General features: G+C 39.7%; 1 protein-coding gene across 26 annotated transcripts in view; it reads right to left on the bottom strand.

Moving 5' to 3' along the window:
• The window catches only part of grip1 (glutamate receptor interacting protein 1), a 269,029-nt gene that overhangs the window by 84,543 nt on the left and 169,872 nt on the right, over positions 1 to 14,614 (bottom strand). The gene's annotated exons all lie outside the window — the stretch shown is intronic.

The raw sequence follows: 14,614 nt of genomic DNA, 5'->3' as shown, positions 1-14,614 counted from the left end.
TTTGGTAAACTGAAAGCAGGGATGAACGTGGGACCCCAGGGAGAAATAAAAACAAATTACTGTTCGTGCTAGACAGCTTTTCATTCGCTGAGATTCCCCACAGTGGCGCCGACCATCTCAAGCAGACAACCCTTCGGCAGAATCCCACCTGTGGGTAAGTGGCTAACTCTTCAGAGCGATTCTACCTTTCATTTCAACCCGCTCGTCTCTGAAGCTTATCTGCAGAGCGGGTGAGAGGTGCTCCAGCTCCCGCTGAAGGACACTGCACTGGGTAATTGGCTGGATCAAGTGTTTGAAAGACCAATCAATTTAAAAGCTAAAATTCAAACTCAAAGTCATGTTATTCAAGAAAATCCAAATGAATGATTCTAATGAAAGTGTCTCTTTGACCACCATAAAGGGAAGGTGCAGTACAGTGATTTAAAAGATGAAAACTGGTGCCAGCCATGGTAATACAGTTCTTTAAAAAAAAGTAATATAACAGCATACAGGTGTTTAAAAATGTTAGTTTCTCAGTGGGCAAAAAGTGTAGCTAAAATGGTTTCCAATGGGTAAAATATCGTTCATCTCCGACAGAGATAATGAAGATTGTCTCATTTTCATCATTTAATATTTAAAGGAACAGTTAACACACAAATAAAAGCTAAATGAAATGACTTATGAGATGGATCATTTAATGAATCAAGACCAAGCATGCCGCACAAGTCCTGAAAAGTGAAGCCAAAGCGTCTCGATCGCCCCCCCCCCCCCCCCGTGTTATTCAAAGGGACGTGAGACCAACGGAACGAATAAATTACACTTCAAATATATTTTTTCCAAAAGTAGTTTCTGTCATTTGCTGTCGTTTTTACAACACAATCTCATGAAAGTGCGCATCTATACCACAAATGTTATTTCTTGTGCCAATTATACGCCAAAAATGGTTTTAGCGTGTATATGCTACGCACTGAAAACACCTAGGGTAGGATTAGGGTGGGGAGTGCGTGTGTATTACAAGCCATAAAGTGCGTATCATATGCATGCGAAAACTGCGTAGCATATGCGCGCAAAAAATATTTTTTGCGTTTAAATGGCACGAGAAATAACATTCGTTGTATAGATACGCACTTTCATGACATCGGGCTCCGTTTTTATCACGCTGATGTAAGTTCAAGTGTCTGTTTTTAAAATAAGTTTATTTTTAGTTAGTTATATGATGCAATAAAAACGGTGGTGTGACGTCATGATTGACAGGTTCTCTGAGCGAAGTAGTCACTGAAGCACCTACGGACTTCAGGATCTTCGGAGGACTGAGGAGATTGTATTTGCTTTATTTAAACAAGCCTCTTGTCGTACTGCAATCAACAGACATCAAAATTGGAGCAGAACGGAGGAACGGAGCAGACATAGGCCGCTTAAAAAAAAGTGCAGAGTGCATTCGGCAAGAGTGAGGGCGGGGCGTTGATTTCACGGCTTTACTTCCTGCTCACTACTGTGCAGGTCTGGTCCCAAGATCGCAACTGCGCAGACTCAAGTCCCAAGATGTCAGCGCCTTATAGGGACACTGGTGGCTTCACTTCTCACCAATGGAAGAGAGTGAAGGGGCGTCGTCCATCTTTTTTTACAGTCTATGATCAAGACTCTCAAAACCCAGACACTTTCAAAATAAGAGTCCTGCTACTGACAAACAAACTTTTCGCACAATACAGGTCATTTAAAAATGCCAAATATCGGCCACTAATCACATTCAACACGGACTGCAAGCTCAAATAAAATATGATTTCTTGTGCACAGGGATCTTTGATTTTTCTGAGTTTTCATTTTTGGGTGAACTATTGCTTTAAATTTGCACTGCAAATATTTGAAGTTCCTGAACACATCACTTATTAACTCAAGGGTCTTTAATGTTCTCAGTAAACTAAAATGTGTGCGATAGAGAGCAGCAGGCGACACAAGTGCATTATCTTAGAGCAGCACGCTATAACATCGCCTCACAACTTTAGTGCTCCCCAAATGTAGAAAAAAAAAAAAGAAATCAAAGCAAAGATGGTGGTGGAGGGGGAGACTTGCTCACTGGGCAATGGGAACTAACTGTTTGTTCTCTCTCACTCCACCAACTCTGGAGGAATCCTAACCAGCAGAGAAGATTGAGAACAACAGAGAACATACACCTACTTCTCTGCCTCATCTTCCCCTCCCCTTCGCTTCCTAACTGAAATGAACAAGCCCTATTGCCGCCCGCTGCTACTAAATATTGTGTCTCTCTCCGCAGGATCAACCCTCCATCCAGACTGTTTTTCTAAAGTAAAGCCCACGCAGTCTGTACAACGCAAGGATTTGTGGAGGAAAGGGTTTGCAGGATTTGACGGTGACCACTCCAGGATCTGGATCCATAAGGTAACTGTTAACAGGTTTCACAGTAACTCCACACAAACTGATCTCTGCATGTGCTGTGAGTTTGGTTCACTTATACTGTAAGAAAAATTTGGGACACTTCTTGTGCCAACCATCTTCCTTTACTTGTAATGAGAAGCGCTTACAAACTGGCTGTTGTCAACAAAAAAGAAGCTTTCAGGGCTCCCTGCAGCTTGATGGTTTAACATTAAAAAAAAAAGTATTAAGACAGCCATAAATATTAGTATTGTAAATTTACAGTTGTACAGTAATTATTATTATTATTGTTGTTTTTCTTAAATAATCTACTTTTTATTTGACAGTGAAACATTTAAATAGAAAATTAGAAATTAAAATGTCTTATTCTGTTTAATATATTTAATAAATAATGTTATTTAATAATTATATTTAATAATACATATTTATTTATTATGATAAATATATACAAAAAATATTTAATAAAAAAAATTTATCCTAACAAAAATATTTTTTCCCCCATATCATGCAGCCCTGTATGTTTAGCTTAAAGTGAGAGTGCTAGTATCCATGCATTTGTTCTAAAAAAGTGCACTTAGATGCGATATTTGATGTCAGTGTTTATATCAAACCACTAGCCAAAAGAGAATGTTTATTTACGTCCACTGTTTGGGTTTGCCCGTCAGCCTGGCTGCGTTAGGTTTCCATGACACTCTGCGCTGGTTCCAGTTTTACTATATGGACATATGGAATCAGATGATTACGCCCGGCAGGCAGCTTAACCAATCAGACGACATGTGTTTCATTACATAACCTGTCAAGAAACAATGCTGACACCACAAAATTAAGCAAGCTAGAAGACCCAAGCACTTTCGCTCTGGGTCAGTACACGAATTTGGAGAAATTAGCTGCACACAAACAGCACTGCTCGAGGACACGTGCAGTGCAGCTGACACAGGCAAAAGCAAAGCAAGCCTTGCATGTAATGAGGCTAATGAAGGCTTCTGTTGTGAATCACGTCTGCTTGTTTGAGTGCATGTACGCTTGTTTATAGGACCTGCATTGGGTTGGTGCTAAACTACTCACTAAATTGGGTGTGATTTCTCTCTAAAATGAACAAAGTCCAGGTTGACGGACATCATAATACCAGAGCAGACTCTTTCCATCAGCCGCCCAAACTTGCAGCAGGCTTTGAGACCAGCTGGAGGCTGTCTAGTCCTGCCAAAATCGGACACAGGACTGGAAATGACTTAATTGGGCCCGTGAGAAGAGACAGTTGACGAAGGACTGCCATTTATGGGTATATTTCTATATTATTAACCTGTCTGAGACACAAGGGTTTTTTCTTGAATTGAGGTGATATTTAAACCCTGCCAGAGCTGAGGTTGAGTGGTGCTTATCTGTCTCCCATCTGAGGTAGCACAAAAAAAAAACCCATACACTTAACCTTTAGAAAACTCTGTGACATTCATACCCTTGGGGAAAAATTACAGAGAGGCTGCAAAGCATGACGATAGAGTGTAGTCCATTCAAAATAACAGACTTCCTCTGGGCACAAAGGTTATTCTACTGAAAAAAGACAGGGCTGATTGAAAATGCAATGGACTCTGAGAGGCTCTCGTCGCCTAGATCGCCTCACATATCAGCTGAACGACCCAAAGCCCTGACACTTCATCGGCCCATGCAAGGAAGGTAACGTCACAAAGCTGATATTGCAGACAAGAATTATTTACTGTAACCTTCCACAGTCTGCTTTGCCAAGGCACGAACAAACCACTAAGTACGAAACTTCACATAACTCTTATACTACGGACATGAGAGGTGTGCTATTCGTTTTCTATGTGATCTCACTCAGTTGAAGTATAAAACTAGTGAAAAATGCATTAGATTTCAGCCTTGTTTGCTCTGAATTGCTGTTGGCTATGAGATTGGCCAATGGTTTTGATCTCAAATTAAATGTACTGCTAGTGAAAGCAAGATATCATTCAACATTTCAACTAAGAATAACTTTTCTTGCAGCTAAAATTTATATTCTGGAGGTGAAAATGTTTGTATCCACCTTATTTCACAACATGAAAGTAAGGTATTTTAAATGCATTAACCGCCAGGAGTAAGTAAGTAGAATAATAATAAACTGCAGTAAAACTATTTGCACTATAAATGACTATGATAATAAAAAAATTTATAATGCCAGTTTGCAATATCAAGCAGCATAACGGCTTATCAGCACCAGACTGCAAATAAAATGGTTGCAAATGTGATTAAATAAATAAATAAATATTGTGTGACAGTTTAAAATCATAATTCATACAACAAAAATATTTTATAATTAATGAAATAATTTATTAAATTAATAAAATACATTATTATACACTGAACAATATTATAAACGCAACACTTTTGTTTTTGCCCCCATTTTTCATGAGCTGAACTAAAGCCCTGCATTTCAGCCCGAGCTTATTTACGCCCCTAGGGCCGGGCTTCGGGCCAATTTTCACATCATAGTTCACATGCGGGCCGGGCCTCGGGCTTTTTTTTGGGTTATCCTTTTTATATTTTTAGATATTAATTAAAAGAAAATATGAGAAGTTGACGTCGACGATAGAAAAACAAATATAAAAAGACATTTCATAACCAGTTTTTAACCTATCTTATAATTACACTGACATGACTGGGATGACAGTCTCACGCACGCACACTTCTCGTCAGCGCGACCCGCGATTCACCTCATGTGAAATGGAGAATATTAAGCAGCCATGGGATTGGCCAAGGACAAAAAAGCAGGAAAATATAGTGTTGTATGTGACAAAAAAAGTTTTGGCCTAAAAAACACATGACATCGCTTTGAGCACCTTTAACCGGCAAGGCTTTAAAGCACATACAAATAATTAACTTTGTGTCCCGTTATTCTGCGTTAACATTTGATGTGAGTATTTGTCGCGTTGTACACTAATGCTGTTGAGACGGAGGAGCCAGAACTGCAACTGATAGAATGCACGATATACATATTTTTTACAAAAGCAGTCAACAGCTTGCTTGGAGCAAGGATCATAGCGCAAATTTGAACTATATCGATATATGCGATACGGTCTAATTCCATATCACATTTAAAAATATATATCGATATATTTTTTATATCGATGTATCAACCAGCCCAACTGACACTGTAGCGCGAGATTGACTGAGGTACGAAATTGAGCAGGTGAACAAGCTGAACGCAAATACGTCCTTGTTAATACTTGGAAAGGAAGGAAAAATCTGTACGCACGTCAGCCTGTTATGTCCTCATATCCTCTCCTTTTCACTCCGGCAGCCGACCCCCCGGGCTCTGGCCTAGATTTCAGGCCCGTGCAGGGCTCTAAGCTGAACTCTTTCATGAGCTGACTTTTTCTATGTACACAAAAGGCCTATTTCTCTCAAATATTGTTCACAAATCTGTCTAAATCTATTAGGGTTAGGTGCCGAGATAATCCATCCACCTCACAGGTGTGGCATATCAAGATGCTGATTAGACAGCATGATTATTGCACAGGTGTGCCTTAGGCTGGCCACAATAAAAGGCCACTCTAAAATGTGCAGTTTTATCACACAGCACAATGTCACAGATGTCACATTTTTTGAGGGAGCATGCAATTGGCATGTTGACTGCAGGAATGTCCACCAGAGCTGTTGCCCGTGAATTGAAATGTTCATTTCTCTACCATAAGCCGTCTCCAAAGGCGTTTCAGAGAATTTGGCATTACATCCATCCGGCCTCACAACTGCAGAAAAACGTGTAACCACACCAGCCCAGGACCTCCACATCCAGCATCTTCACCTCCAAGATCGTCTGAGACCAGCCACCCGGACAGCTGCTGCAACAATCGGTTCGCATAACCAAATAATTTCAGCTCAAACTGTCAGAAACCGTCTCAGGTAATCTCATCTACATGCTCATCGTCCTCATCGGGTCTCGACCTGACTGTAGTGCGTCGCCGTAACCGACTTGAGCGGGCAAATGCTCACATTCGATGGTGTCTGGCACTTGGGAGAGGTGTCCTGCTCTTCACGGTTTGCTGATGTCAACGTTGTGGATCGAGTGGGCCACGGTGGCGGTGGGGTTATGGTATGGGCAGGCGTTTGTTATGGACAAGGAACACAGGTGCATTTTATTGATGGAATTTTGAACGCACAGAGACACCGTGACAAGATCCTGAGGCCCATTGTTGTGCCATTCATCCACGACTATCACCTCATGTTGCAGCATGATAATGCACGGGCCCATGTTGCAAGGATCTGTACACAGAAGCTTAAAACATCCCAGTTCTTGCATGGCCAGCATATACTCACTGGACATGTCACCCATTGAGCATGTTTGGGATGCTCTGGATCAGCGTATTTGACACCGTGTTCCAGGTCCTGCCAATATCCAGCAACTACGCACAGCCATTGAAGAGGAGTGGACCAGCATTCCACAATCAACAACCTGATCAACTCTATGCGAAGGAGATGTGTTGCACTGCGAGAGGCAAATGGTGGTCACACCAGGCACCACCACTTTTGAAACATCTCGCGGCACGAATGTACCAATACAAATAAATAAAAACATCTCCAGTTAACTCAGAGCATTCATTTTGTTCATTTGTTAAATAAGAGGGGATCTAGCGCTGATTTTTTTATTTTTTTATCAAGTGATCAAAGTGCTCGTTGCTGCAGCGATCAGTGGCCCAGATACCGCGTTCTGTTGTGGCTCGCGCGGTGCACGGTCTTCACTCGGACGCGCGCTTCAATCCGTTGGGAGACTCCCTATTCGTTCCGGTGAAGGAGAACTCATGTTGCCACTGCCAAGTTCCACTCTGCTGTTGTGTGCCCGTGCGCCACGCATTCAGGTGGGAAAAAGTCGCGGGAGTAATTTACGTCACGTGATTGGCTTTTTTGATCGGCGCTTTTGGGGTTCCCCGATCAATCTATTTTTAGCCAATATCGGCCGATCATGATCGTCGTCCGAACAATTGGAGCATCCCTACCAGACACTGACTGGTTTTCGGATAGACCAAATAGGCCTTTTATGTACATAGAAAAAGTCATAGATTTTTGAGTTCAGCTCATGAAAAATGGGGGCAAAAACAATAGTGTTGCATTTATAAATTTGTTCAGTGTAGTAAAACTAATAAAAATATTATTTTTTTCAGAAAAAAAATTGTTTAACATACTATGAGGTCCAATTGTAAGGATGAATCAACTATTAGGGAAACTTTGTTCGGATAATGTGTTGGAATCACAATCAGCAATACAAACATTTGACTATTTTTCGTACCAAATCAGGCAAACTTTCGGTAAGTTGCAAGGCAATAGCAGTGTGAATGGGGCTTAACAGAAAGGACCCTATCAAAACACTAAATATCACTCAGATCCTGTAGCAACCCAATGGCAATGGTCCAGAGTTTTGCACATGTGAATCTCTCATATTTTCTTCAGAAAAGGTAAAAATCAAGATAATTAGTATACTTTTTACCCATGACAGATATTTTACTGGTCGCAAAGGATGAAGGCTGACACATCAGGACCCTGAACATCACACTTAATGAGCTCAGTTCTCCTATCCTCCATTCCACATGCCATGATTTAAATATAGGACACTCATTGGGAGCTGTCAAATCATAATGCCTCTAGGTTTTACAGTTTCAAAACATGTGCCCATAACGCAGGGAGCCAAAACAGCACCACCTCCTCCTCTTTCTTCCACTAAATCCAGCTGTCAAGCAAACGTAACAGGATTGATGGAGGCTGTTCAAAGTGAAAGCGGCGGAGATCAGGACAGACGTGTGCCAGCAGAATGAATAAGAGCCAGATGCGTTGATCGGTGAACACAGCATCTCTCATCATCTCCCCAAAAAAACCTGACATATTTACTTTGAAAGAGCCTTGGCGAAAGAGCTTGAAGCTCCGTGGACTCTTCTGAAGCCGTGATAGTTCCTCCGGTGTGTGAATGGAACAAGAAAAAGGTGTGATGCTTATACGGCTGCTGTTTCTGCGGTTGAATCCTAGGGATGTCTGAATAAAAGTACATTGCTAAACAAGCAGTGTTCAGTTGCTGAACAACTAGTCCAAAGGGGTGTTTACATTAGACACGTTCTTGAGTTCAAAAACAGCAAGACAAAACTGAGAAAAAATTAATATATGTATAGCATTTTTTAAAACTAAAATACAGTAAAACCAGCAATATTGTGAATACTGTTACAATTAAAATAACCAATTCTATTTGAATATATTTGAAAAAGTATTTTATTCCTGTGATGGCAAAGCTGAATTTTCAACATCATTACTCCAGTCTTCAGTGTCACATGATCCTTCAGAAATCGTCGATTTATGAATATGAAGAAACATTTCTTATTTTTATTACTGCTGATAACAGTTGTGGTGCTTTAAGGCCCATTAAAGGGATAGTTCACCTCTAAATGAAAATTCATCATTTACTCGCCATCAAGTTGTTCCAAACCTGTTTGAGTTTCTTTCATGCTGAACACAAAAGAAGAAGATATTTTGAAGAATATGGGCGAAACAGTTGGACCCCATTGACTTACATAATATAGAAACAAATATATATGTATATATATATTATGAAAATCAATGGTTACCGTTAACTGTTTGGTTACCGACATTCTTCAAAATATCTTGTTTTTGTGTTCAGAAGAAAGAAATTCATACAGGTTTGGAACAACTTGAGAGCGAGTAAATGATGACAGATTTTTCATTTTTGGGCAACTATACATTTAACACCAATTATGAGAACTATAACGATTAAGATATAGTTCTAAAAATCCCTCTAAATTAAAATAACTATGCTGTTATCGTTATGGTTATAGTGCGGACTCTGAGGAACAATATTGTTATCAGTTTCTGAATGATTTTTTCCAGCAGATAAATGATAATTGATAAAAATCGACAACCAATTAGAATCCATCCTGCTTTAAAGAGAATGAGCATTTAAAGTGGCAGATGGCAGAACAGCCATCAACATTAAACAACATTATCATCTGTTGGTGTGGATGCTATGCTAACATAGTTCTTTTTATAGTTATCGTTCTTTAAAATATACATATTTTGCAGCACTGCTCCATTTAATGTGTCCTTGATGAAAATAATTATTTCTTTTAAAAAAAAAATACTGACCCCAACCATTTTTTATTCTATGCATTTGTAATTCTATGCAACTTATGTTTCGAACTTAACACTGTTCAAAACAAGTGCAAGTTTATTAATTTATGCACCTTTTCATACAGTAAACATGCAGATTATTACATCCAGATCATTTCATTCAGAGTCTTTCCCTCGGTTGTTTTGTCTTTCTATCTGCTGTGAATCAAAGCTTAGCAGCTGGTTTCCATAATGCAGCTCTACAAACTGAGCTCTAAATTGTTTTTCAGTTAGGAAGCAGGTGGCCTAAGCCACTGAGCTCAATGCAAAAGGGTTACAGTGTACCCAGTGACTGCTGAAGAATGGAAATGGAAAATGTGCCTTATCTGAGTCAGGGAGCGATTAGCATACAAATTATTACAGTAGGTACGGTGTGACACTGCTAATATCAGCTGCCACAACCAGACAAGCAAACCTGGACACGAACATAAGCTCAGGCAAACACCAAAAGAAGCGTATGAGCACACAATCTCCCACACAAGCACAAATACAATCTTCAAAACAAACAGACATTTTTCCGTGGCTGATATAGCCCGATCTTTCTGCCCACCTTGTATCCCAAGAAAGCAGTACCGTTGTGAGTGGCAGCGCGGTTGGCTCGGCTCATTACCATACATGCAACTAAAATATAATTGGTGCAGCTCGCAGAACACCTGCAGAGGTGAAGGTAGGCATGCTTTTTTTCAGCTGGTGAAAACTAAATATGGAATAAATTAATTAAAATCAACAACATACCATCATTCAGGTTGGTGAAAATCATCTACTAATTAACATTACATTTGGAGTAAAATGAAGAGGAAACCAACACCTTGGGCCTCTTTTTCATTTTCTGACTGAATGCCTGCAAATATGTAACAGAGATATAAAACCGACAGGCCATGGCACCATAAATGCCACTACCAAGACAAATGCTGCACACGGCTAAGGCCAGGAACACTAGAAAATCTCAAATGAGATGACAATTCATCAACAATAAGGGCTGCAGTGGACCCTGGTGAAAGAAAAAAATTAAGCAGTTGTTTTCTTTGGGTAGAGATATTCTACATTATTCAAAACTCTTAAAAATAAAGGTTCCAAAAGCATTTTTGTTGTTGTTGTTGTTGTAGTATTGATGCCATAGAAGAAACATTTTTGATTCCCCAAAGAACCTTTCAGTGAACAGTTTTTTATAGTGTAAAGAACATAAAAAAAAAAAAAATAATAATAATTATATATATATATATATACACACACACACACACAGGTGCTGGTCATATAATTAGAATATCATCAAAAAGTTGATTTCAGTAATTCCATTCAAAAAGTGAAATTTGGATTTTATATTCATTCATTACACAGACTGATATACAGTATTTCAAATGTTTATTTCATTTAATTGTGATCAATAAAACTGACAACTAATGAAAATCCCAAATTAAGTATCTCCGAAAATTAGAATATTACTTAAAGTCCCTGTAAAGTCGAAATGAAGTATGTGTTCTGAGTTTGTCATATCACAGAAAAAGGTGTTACACCAAGCCAAATTTGAATGATAAAAAAAGCCGGCAAGTACATAAAATAAGCTATCAAAATCTTGAAAAAATTAGCAGTAGTCTCTGCTTTCAAATGCTGGGGGCGTGTCCGCTGGCTGCGCTGAAACCACACCCACTCACGGTAAAGCTGCCGTTGCCACAATCGACTGTCACCCGCTACAGCCGGAATGGATGCTCCTAGCAGCTTATTATTAGGTTAATTATAACATAAGCGCACAAGGCAACTTACACTCATTGGTGGGCAGGCACTGCCGATGATGTCACCAGTTGTCGGCGCGACAGGATGAAGGCCAAGGCGGGAGATAGTCGTTCGGCCCCATTCATCAGTAACACAACAGCGGATTACCAGTGAATCCCAGTTGTCTCAGACGAAAGTTTATAAAACTATCCCGTGTAAAATGATCACTACAGAGGCGGGTTTTGGTGGTGATCAGCTCTCCATCAAGGTGGCTCTTCACAAAATTAATCCACCTCTTCTTGATGTGATCGTATTTAGGAAATTTAAATAAGGACACCGATCTGTTTTGTACGTGATCACATCCAGGTAGTACGCATTTCCGTGACGAAGACATAGCTAACTAGCAAACTGTAAGCTGTAGTAACTAATAATACTGACAGTAACTCGCGATTGAGCGGCAAACTGATGCGAATGTGCTCTATTTATATTGTTAGGGGAGCGGCCAGCCTCAGGGGCTCCAGTGCGTCATCAGCTAGGGGCGGGGCCAGGAGCTCAGGCACTCCAGTGCGTCATCGAGTACCCTTTTAGCCCCGCCCAAAAAATCCGTAAAATATCAATGGTGAAAAACTGTTTAACGGTCTAACTCCACAATTCAGTACTTCACAGTTCACAGTCTTTGTAATGTGTTTTAGCAATACATTTCTAACATTTCTAATGTGTTTAGAATTTTTTTTTAAATTGCCTTTACAGGGACTTTAAGACCAATACAAAAAAGGATTTTTAGAAATGTTGGCCAACTGAAAAGTATGAACATGAAAAGTATGAGCGTGTACAGCACTCAATACTTAGTTGGGGCTCCTTTTGCCTGAATTACTGCAGCAATGCGGCGTGGCATGGAGTCGATCAGTCTGTGGCACTGACAAAACTGACAAAAGGTCATTGCTAAAGAGGCTGGCTGTTCACAAGCTGGCTGTGTCCAAGCACATTAATAGGGAGGCTAAGGGAAGGCAAAGATGTGGAAAAAAAAAGTGTAAAAGCATAGGGATGACCGCACCCTGGAGAGGATTGTGAAACAAAACCCATTCAAAAATGTGGGGGAGATTCACAAATAGTCGACTGCAGCTGAACCACTACACACAGACGTATGCAAGACATGGGTTTCAGCTGGCGCATTCCTTTTGTCAAGCCACTCTTGAAAAAGACACAGCGTCAGAAGCGTCTAAAGACAAAAAGGACTGGACTGCTGCTGAGTGGTCCAAAGTTGTTCTCTGATGAAAGTAAATTTAGCATTTCCTTTGGAAATCAAGGTCCCAGAGTCTGGAGGAAGAGAGGAGAGGCACAGAATCAACTTTATGGAGATGCAGATTTAATTTTCCAACAGGACTTGGCACCTGAACACAGTACCAAAGCTACCAGTACCTAGTTTAAGGACAATGGTATCCCTATTCTTAATTGGCCAGCAAACTCGCCTGACCTTAACCCTATAGAAAAACTATGTGGTATTGTGAAGAGCAAGATGCGATACGCCAGACCCAACAATGCAGAAGAGCTGAAGGCCACTATCAGAGCAACCTGGGCTCTCATAACACCTGAGCAGTGCCAGACTGATCGACTCCATGCCACGCCGCATTGCTGCAGTAATTCAGGCAAAAGGAGCCCCAACTAAGTATTGAGTGCCTTACATGCTCATACTTTTCATGTTCATACTTTTCAGTTGGCCAAGATTTCTAAAAATATTTTTTTTCGTATTGGTCTTAAGAAATATTCTAATTTTCGGAGATACTGAATTTGGGATTTTCATTAGTTGTCAGTTTTAATCATCACATTTAAATGAAATAAACATTTGAAATATATCAGTCTGTGTGTAATGAATGAATATAATATCCAAATTTCACTTTTTGAATGGAATTACTGATATAAATCAACTTTTTGATGATATTCTAATTATATGACCAGCACCTGTATGTATGTGTATGTATATGTATATATATATTTTTTTTTTTCATTATACAGAACCTTTCGTGCAATGGTAAGTTTCCATGGATGTTAAACGTTCTTCATTTTTTCAGTGAAAAACCTTTGTATTTAATAGTGAATAAGCTATTACAATATGTCCATGTGTTTATTTGATACATGTACAGTCAGCCTGTCATTATTGCAAAATAAAGCCTTCAGGGCGATGCAAGACCCTCTGATTATCCTTTACTTCAATATCAATGCTTCTCACTGTTGCAAAGCATTCGCTAATATCACCAGACAAAGCAACATTATGACATTTTTGATGTAGCGAAAAATACACATTGCTTTAACCTTTTGTGGGCAGAAACCATTAGCCTACTGAAACCCCAACATCAGTGTCCATTAGTTTACATCATCTGCCATAAATAAGTTATTCCACATACACTCTCATTTCACCTATACAAGACGACACGCTGACTCAGCGTGAGTTAAATGACTCTACATAAGAGTCTAACAACACACACACACACACACACACACACACACACACACACACACACACACACACACACACACACACACACACACACCAAATGAATGGCTACATTCACACCACAAGCTAAATTACCTATTTTTGAGGCTCTTCACATGACCTCTAAGTCTAATAATTGTATATATATATATATATATATATATATATGGCAATTTAGGATACATTCAACCATGTTGTAGATGCATGCATTAAACCCCAGGAGGCAAGATCCATAGGGGGAAACCATATAACGGACACACAACAGTATCATAAGTGCGTCATCATGGGAAATCAGATGTGAACACCTGCAGGTACAAGTTTATACCAGATATTTTTAAGACCAGAAATCAGTGCATGCAGAAATAAGTACCATCCAGTTAGAAACTGGTTTGTGCATGGATGAAAGGGATCTTCATTCTGGCTGAAATTCTTTTTTTTTTTTTTAACACAGCCATCTGGGTATTTACTCATCTTATTGAGGTCAAGTGTTTTCCCCTGAGGGAGGACAACTTGCAGTATTTATGACAACACCATTCCGCATCTCTTAAGCAATGCCAAGTTTGCTAACTCACACAAACCATTAATAGTCAGGGTGAAATATACAAAAATAATTCATTGGTGTAGCAGTCCTCCCATAAGAAAACACTATTTATAGTCATTGCACATTGGGCAAAGCCTTTAGTCGAAGAAACCCACCCGTCGAAATGCAACAAGACACGCAACTGATGATGATTCAGTTAAGTTTGCAATAGAGATGCTTAAAACAAACCCTCCGCAAAACATCCGCCTGTGTTTCCCAGGCACACCAGGATCAACAAACAAACAATATTCCCAAACCACAGCATGAAGCAGGTTGCCTTCAGGTAAATAATTAACAGGGGAGAATCT

This window comes from Siphateles boraxobius, unplaced genomic scaffold, assembly GCF_051911475.1.
Source record: "Siphateles boraxobius isolate OS27281-9 unplaced genomic scaffold, OSU_SipBor_1 19, whole genome shotgun sequence".
Classification (NCBI taxonomy): domain Eukaryota; kingdom Metazoa; phylum Chordata; class Actinopteri; order Cypriniformes; family Leuciscidae; genus Siphateles; species Siphateles boraxobius.
This window is presented reverse-complemented; position numbering and strand designations above follow the sequence as displayed.